At 38.8% G+C, this 6,917-nt stretch overlaps 1 long non-coding RNA gene and 1 pseudogene across 1 annotated transcript; one reads left to right on the plus strand and one right to left on the minus strand.

The window, feature by feature from the left end:
- Positions 1-759: 759 nt before the first annotated feature.
- LOC121788647 lies at positions 760-4,955 on the minus strand (annotated as a pseudogene).
- On the plus strand, positions 2,194-3,027 carry LOC121788643. Its single transcript, XR_006047886.1, has 4 exons — positions 2,194-2,327; positions 2,404-2,504; positions 2,587-2,660; positions 2,740-3,027. It is a non-coding gene; the product is annotated as an uncharacterized LOC121788643 (long non-coding RNA).
- Positions 4,956-6,917: the final 1,962 nt, after the last annotated feature.

Raw genomic sequence — 6,917 nt, forward strand, 5'->3', positions numbered from 1 at the left:
AACTTGGAGGAAAATACGAAATCTGGAATTCTTAGAAAAAGCCAAAAATGTATCTAGTAAATTCAGGAATTCTCTAAGAAACAAGATCAAACGGAGAAATGATTCTGGAGTTTGTAAAGGTGAAGATATTCAATGAAATCGGGATCAAAAGGCTGTTGATATGCTTTTCGCAAGCACTGATGATGGATAATTTACTTCCTTCAAGATTTGATGATTATCACATTATGTTGAGGTAACCTTTTGACAATGTCACTCTTATATTTTTTTCTCATTTCAATGATTGTAAGTCTGAACCAAGAGTGGATAAAGATGAATAATCTGTCAGAAACTTCTATGTCCATCAATTTCACACGATAACCAAATCCAGACATCTATGGTCTGTTCTTAATATATTTGTGTTTGATGTACCCACTACCCAGTACCCATACATGTTGATGGAAGGATGTAATCAACAATCAGTATTAACCTTTCCTGCATCTGTTTTCATATCCATTGTAGAATTTGTAAATGCCATGCAATTTGTCAAAAAAAATCTTCCTATTACAGTAATTTTTTATTGAACTTCTCTGCAAACTCTTGTTTCAGGACCTTTATATTCTTTAGAATGTGATAAACCACATTTAATTTCCAAGAGAATATGACAAAAATGGTTCTCATATTCAAATCAACATTTATTTCTAAGTCTAGCCTAGTTTTTACTTTTTACGAGTCTTAAAAAAAACGGGATTATAATTCTTCCATGTTCATCAAGAGCTTGTATCACGCATGAAGCTGCTGCTGCACCTTTGCATCAGTTTTTGAGCAACTTTTGTGACCAAGAAACATGGGCCCTGATCTATTAATAATGAACAGATTTCTGAAAGCAAGGAAGTTCAACATCAATAAGGCAAAGATCATGTGGGCAGACATGCTTGAATGGAGAAAGAATTTTGGTGCTGATACAATCATGGAGGTGATTTTCAGTTCATCTGATATTTATATTATATTAAGCGATTGGATTACATGCAATATTTACCCCAAGTCTTTACTGTTTCCAGCTCTTTGAAAATACATGATACGTATATACCTGCACATAAATTGTGTTTTTGTAGCATCGCTCACTTGGCCGATTGGGGACTTCTATTTTCAAAGAAGATAAATTAATTACTTGGATCTGATTAAAATGAATTTTAATTGCGGATACCCCCCCCCCCCCCAAAAAAAAATATAACAAAAAAAAAAATGAAAAACAAAGTAGTAGGCTATCCATATAACAAAGAGGCAAAATAAAAAATGTTTTGCAAGACTTGGGCATGAATTCTTAGTGTCTCTGGCAATTTGTTCTGAGGCTCTTGAGCCATACTTTATTTTGTCAGATAACATTTAAATTTTAGATCTTACTCTGATTTTTCTCTGGATTTTTGAAAAAAAAATTCATGAAATTGACACGTTTTTTGTTTACTTCCATATTCGAAGAATTCCATAATTTAAGTTTAACTTATGCACTTGTATGTTATTGTTTTGTTTTAACTCTGAATGCACTTTGTTTGTATCAGGACTTTCACTTCAAAGAGTTGAATGAGGTTCAACAATATTATCCTCATGGTTACCATGGTGTTGACAAGGATGGACGACCTGTATACATAGAGAGGTTGGGTATGATTGACGTTGATATGCTACTGCAGGTCACAAATGTAGACAGATTTGTAAAATATCAAGTCCAGGAGTTCGAGAGAAGTCTTGCCATAAGATTTCCTGCATGCTCAGTTGCAGCAAACAAGCACATAGGTTCAAGTACAACAATTTTGGATGTTGAAGGATTGGTAATTGTTTGATATCGCTTCACTTTAAATATCATATCAATTCCATTTTTCTCAAGAGATTATGTTCATTTGTGCTCTTTGTTCCATTCAGAATTTAATGAGTCTCACTGGCCCTGTTGTCGAATTTATTAAAGTGGTTCAGAAGGTTGATAACGACAATTATCCTGAAGTATGTGCCTCATACTACCAATGACTGCTTTGTAATTGTTAGGACTATATAGTCCACGTAAGATATCATAATTAGATTCTCCGCATATCCTTCGGTTGAAAAAGATCTTTTCTTAATATATCAGACACTTTCGCGAATGTTTATTGTCAATGCTGGTCCTGGCTTTCGGATGATATGGAATGTGGTCAAACCATTACTTGATCCTGAGACAACTTCGAAAATCAGGTACCTCATGAGTCCAGGTCTACTTGTATATTTGGGTCTGATGCTGTTAATACATGCAATGGTGTCTTCTGAATGTATTAGGTTATTGGCAGCAATTATCAGAGAAAGTTGCTTGAAGTAATTGATGAAAGGTGACTATCACTTGAATTTCTGACTCGTTGTCATGTAGTAGTAATGTTGGAACTCAGAATATTTTTTGGTTGGTAGTGAACTACCGAATTTCTTTTGGTGGTTGCTGTACCTGTGCAATTGAAGGGGACTGCATAAGGTCTGATAAAGGACCATGGAATAACCAAAATTTATTGAAGGTGAAAAGGCTCCATAATTATTTTAAGCATTTGTCATCACATGACTTTGTGATTTTTGATACTTGAAACATTCCATGCGTAGATGACTCCGGGTACAGAAGTGCATCTTGTGCAGACAGCATCAATTTCAGATAATGATGCAACTTAGTTGTCATGGTAAAGCATCATATATACTATGCATTCCTTAATCAGTTTTCAATTCGGTTAGATTATTGAATTGTTATACATGCCAAAGGTTGATATTTTGTTGCGTCGTCGGATGTATCATGCTGGGAAGTATACAGTGACGAGCAACTGGATGCACTGCGCTGGAAAATCCGAGTGTCTTCCTGATCACTTCGTTGCAAGTAATAGACATATATATTGATAGTTAGGAATTTCCCTGAATTGTTAAGAATGAGGGAATGTGCCATTATTGCAATTCGGGATCTATTTAATTTTATCTTTCAGTTACTATGATTATGTATCAAATTGTATGATTCATTGATGGGGTGAAATGTGTGTGCTACCTTTGCTTTGCATTTATGTGAAGTTGAAGTAAATGGACAATACTTAACTGGAATATTAAATGATGTGTAAAAGTATCCTAAATTGTTACTAAAATGCTCTCTTAATGTCCTTGTGCTTAAGGAAATGAACTAAGGCTGGTAGTGCAATATCGTGCAATATCAGCATCCTCACTCTTGATGAGCTCTCCAGTAACTTCAGCTGGCGTCGCCTCAACTTCCTCAAGCAGCTCTCCGATCACCGGAAAGAACGAGTGGTAGTCAATCCTCAGATAGGTGGAAGCAAGTATCTTGAAGCCACTGAATGTGCAGTAAGACATCTCCAAGTGCACATCCATTCGCCCCGGTCGGAGCAGCGCCGGATCCAGCCTGTCCCTGTGATTGGTGGTGAAGACTATGATCTTCTCATCCCTACAACTCGACCACAGCCCATCAATGAAGTTCAGCAGCCCAGATAAGGTTATCTGTTCACATTCAACACTCATATGTAGGACTGCATAGTTAAATTGGAACTGCCGGTTCGACTCGCAACCGGATCAGTGGTTTCAGGTTTCAAAACGCGACCGGCCTTGATGGGCCTAACCGGAACCGGGTCATCGATTCAGTTCCGGTTAAGCTGGTTCCAATGTTTTTGAGAAACCGAACCAGCGGTTTCGTTCGAACTAACCGGAACCGGCTTATCGATTTGGTTCTAATTAAGCCGGTTCCAATGTTTTTGAAACAGAAATAGGCAGTTAATTGCCGGTTTTGCCCCAAATCGTGAAAACCGAGAAACATTGTCGAAAGCTGTTTAAAAACTAGTTACAAACCACTGGTTTCCAATTCAAAACCGAAAGTGTCCAAATATGCTGCCGGGGCGGTTACAATTCTGCTCCGTTGGAACCGTAACCGTGGCACCCTTACTTATATCTAGATATATACATATACACATATATAGTGTGTGTGTGAGAGAGAGAAACCTTGTCTTCCTGAACTGCTGCGGTATCTGTTTCCCTGTTTTGCAATCCGACATTGCAGTCAATGTCCTCAATGACAAGTATGGAACGATTGGAGGAGCCAATCAAGAGCCTCCTCAAATCGGAGTTGCATTGAACCTCCCTCAAATCCTAGTCATAAACATCAAACTTGAGGTAATTAGCCATGGCCGCAATCAAGCTCGACTTCCCGGTCCCTGGAGGGGCGTACAACAGGTATCCTTGTTTCCAATCCTTCCCAACCCTCCTGCAGTAATCCTTCCTGCTCACAAACCTATCCAGATCCTCCATCAGCTCCTTCGTCTCAGCCTCCGTCGCCATCGTCTCGGACGTGGCCGGATGGTTCAGAACCACCGAGCTCCAGTAATCAGTTCCGTTGTAATCAACCGTGTGCATCCTGACAGACTTCGCCTCCTCCTTCATCTCGTTGGCTTTTGCCAAAATGTAGGGCAAGTACACATCCAACACATAGTCTCTGTGTTTTCGGTTGAAACTGAGCTCGAAGTATCTCAGTTCCGATCGGGAAGACTCGTTTTTGGCAGTCTTTGTGACAGCGGTGGCGGACTGCAGGGTCCATTTGAAGTGGATGCGGCATGGACATCGACGATCTCTTGTTTTTTGTCGACGGTGATGGCGAGGTCCTGCTGTTTTGGGGGCTTGTTCACCTTGATCCTTGTGGTGGCGCGAGAGATTTTGGCGGCGAGGTAGGCGGTGGCGGCATCGAACATTTGGTTGGAAGTGAGGCCGTCGAATTCGTCAACGACGACGGTGAGCTGCTGCGAGAGCTTGGCGAGGGATGAGGATAGGTACGTTTGGATCTTCTGGGGAATGAGGTCGCTGGCGATGGATTTCTGGAGGATGGCTGAGGCGAAGGCTGCCGCCGTCGGGATTTTGTCTGCCGGCGGCAGAGATTCGTAGGAAAATCTCAAGTCTGATTGATGATTTACTGTTTTTTTTGTTATAGAGATCATGTGTTCCAGAAAGTGCGGAATTCGAAAGGTAGTCAGAGCATCCACAATGGCGCCTAGCCGAGCCACGACGCTAGGCGGTGCGCTCGGCGAACCATTGCAACCGCCTAGCGGTTTTCCGAAAAAAAAATCGCCTAGCGCTAGGTGATATACGGGCGCTCGGCGATCCGCTCGGCGCCATTGCAGGGTCTGGATCGCCGAGCGCATCGCCGATTTGAGTGGAGGCGGAGACGACGGTGGCGACGACGGAGACGAGGAGTGAATTTTTTTAAAGAAATGTTCTTTATTCAATTTTAAAAAAAATTAATATAAAAATTGAAGAAGCAATTTTACTTGCATGTCACAAAATTAAGTGATAATATTTAAGGTCAAATTATATTTAGAAAATTTGTCAAAAATATATTGTAAAGATATTTATAAAAATTATGATTATATGATAAATTTATTAAAAATATATACACTTTAAGGTATTGAGGGTATTTTCGTCCAAAAAAACTTGGAAATAGTAAAAAGTACCTCAAATGATACTAACTCAAAGTTCACGGACCTAAAATGAGATTTTCAAAGTTCACGGACCTAAAATGATACTTTGGCAAAGTTCGTGGACCAAAAATAATGTTCCCTCTTTTTATTATGGGTCCCTCACAAATGAACTCGGACCGGAATCAGTCCTAAATCGACGGAACCGTCTAAAACAATCTGCCTAAACGTCCACTATCCCTCTCTGGAGTTGACGATGTGCTCGAGAAGCTTGGTGTTGATGTCAGTCGTTTACATTATTATTACTTGAAGCCCGGGATGAGCTTAGACGAAGGACTGGTGAGATTGTTTGACAACATCTCATCAATGGAGATGGCTAAATTAGGAGTCCAGAGAGGGATAGTGGATGTTTATACAGTCTGTTTTAGACGGTTCCATCGATTTAGGACTGATTCTGGTCCGAGTTCATTTGTGAGGGACCCAATAATAAAAAAGATAATGTTCATGACCAAATTCGTAAAACAACCATATGTTTAGGATCACATTTGGTCTTTACTCTTCTAAAAAATTGGAGGTCACACTACTTCGTAGGGCTGGCTAAATATACCCAAATACCGCACTTATCGTACCGAAAAAATACCGAAAATACCGAATTTGTGATATACCGCAAGTTGCTATATGGTATGATACCTTACCGATAGATTTCAGTACGATAAATGTATAGATTTTCCTATACCGCGGTATACCGCAATATACCGCATTTACGGTATTTGCCAAAAATTCGATATATATTTGTATTTAAAATTTTATAAAAAATAGTTAATATGTTAAAATCCCTAACCCTACTTCCATATTTTAGTTCAGCCGCTCCAGCCCCAAACACACTCACGCAGAGATGCAAATCAAGTCCATTGTATAGATTTGATTGTGGTGTAGTTTTAATCTTTTGAATATTATTGTAATATCCCAAATTTTTTTTGCGACTTTTATGTTAATATGTCGATTGGAAATTTCATTTATGAAATTTAATTGTTGCTACGTGATTGAGTTGACTATGTGGAATAAATTGTCATGGGTGATTTGGAATGAAGTGTTATTTATTTATTTATTTTTGCAATGAGGGAAATTAACTAAATAAGATCATGCATGTTGTTCTAGCCAAATAAAGTGGCTATTTTCGCCCCCCCAATTATTGGAAACTATATTCTCTTTCTTGGATTTAATAAAATTGTTTTGGGATATTTATCCAAATTAAATCCAAAACAAACTATTCCAAACTTGTACTACATGAATTTCGAACCCTAGCTTATTCTTGAGGGATTTCGAAAAATCCCCAATTTAATTAGGAGGGTGGATTATTCCTTTGATTTAATTGGTACCTTGTTGATTCCCTACATTATTTTAAATCCAAATTAAATCTTGTCACATTTTGTTTCCTCACCATAATTTGATTAATATTCAAATTATTCCCTTGTGGGAATAATA

The sequence above is a fragment of the Salvia splendens genome, unplaced genomic scaffold, assembly GCF_004379255.2.
Source record: "Salvia splendens isolate huo1 unplaced genomic scaffold, SspV2 ctg1106, whole genome shotgun sequence".
Classification (NCBI taxonomy): domain Eukaryota; kingdom Viridiplantae; phylum Streptophyta; class Magnoliopsida; order Lamiales; family Lamiaceae; genus Salvia; species Salvia splendens.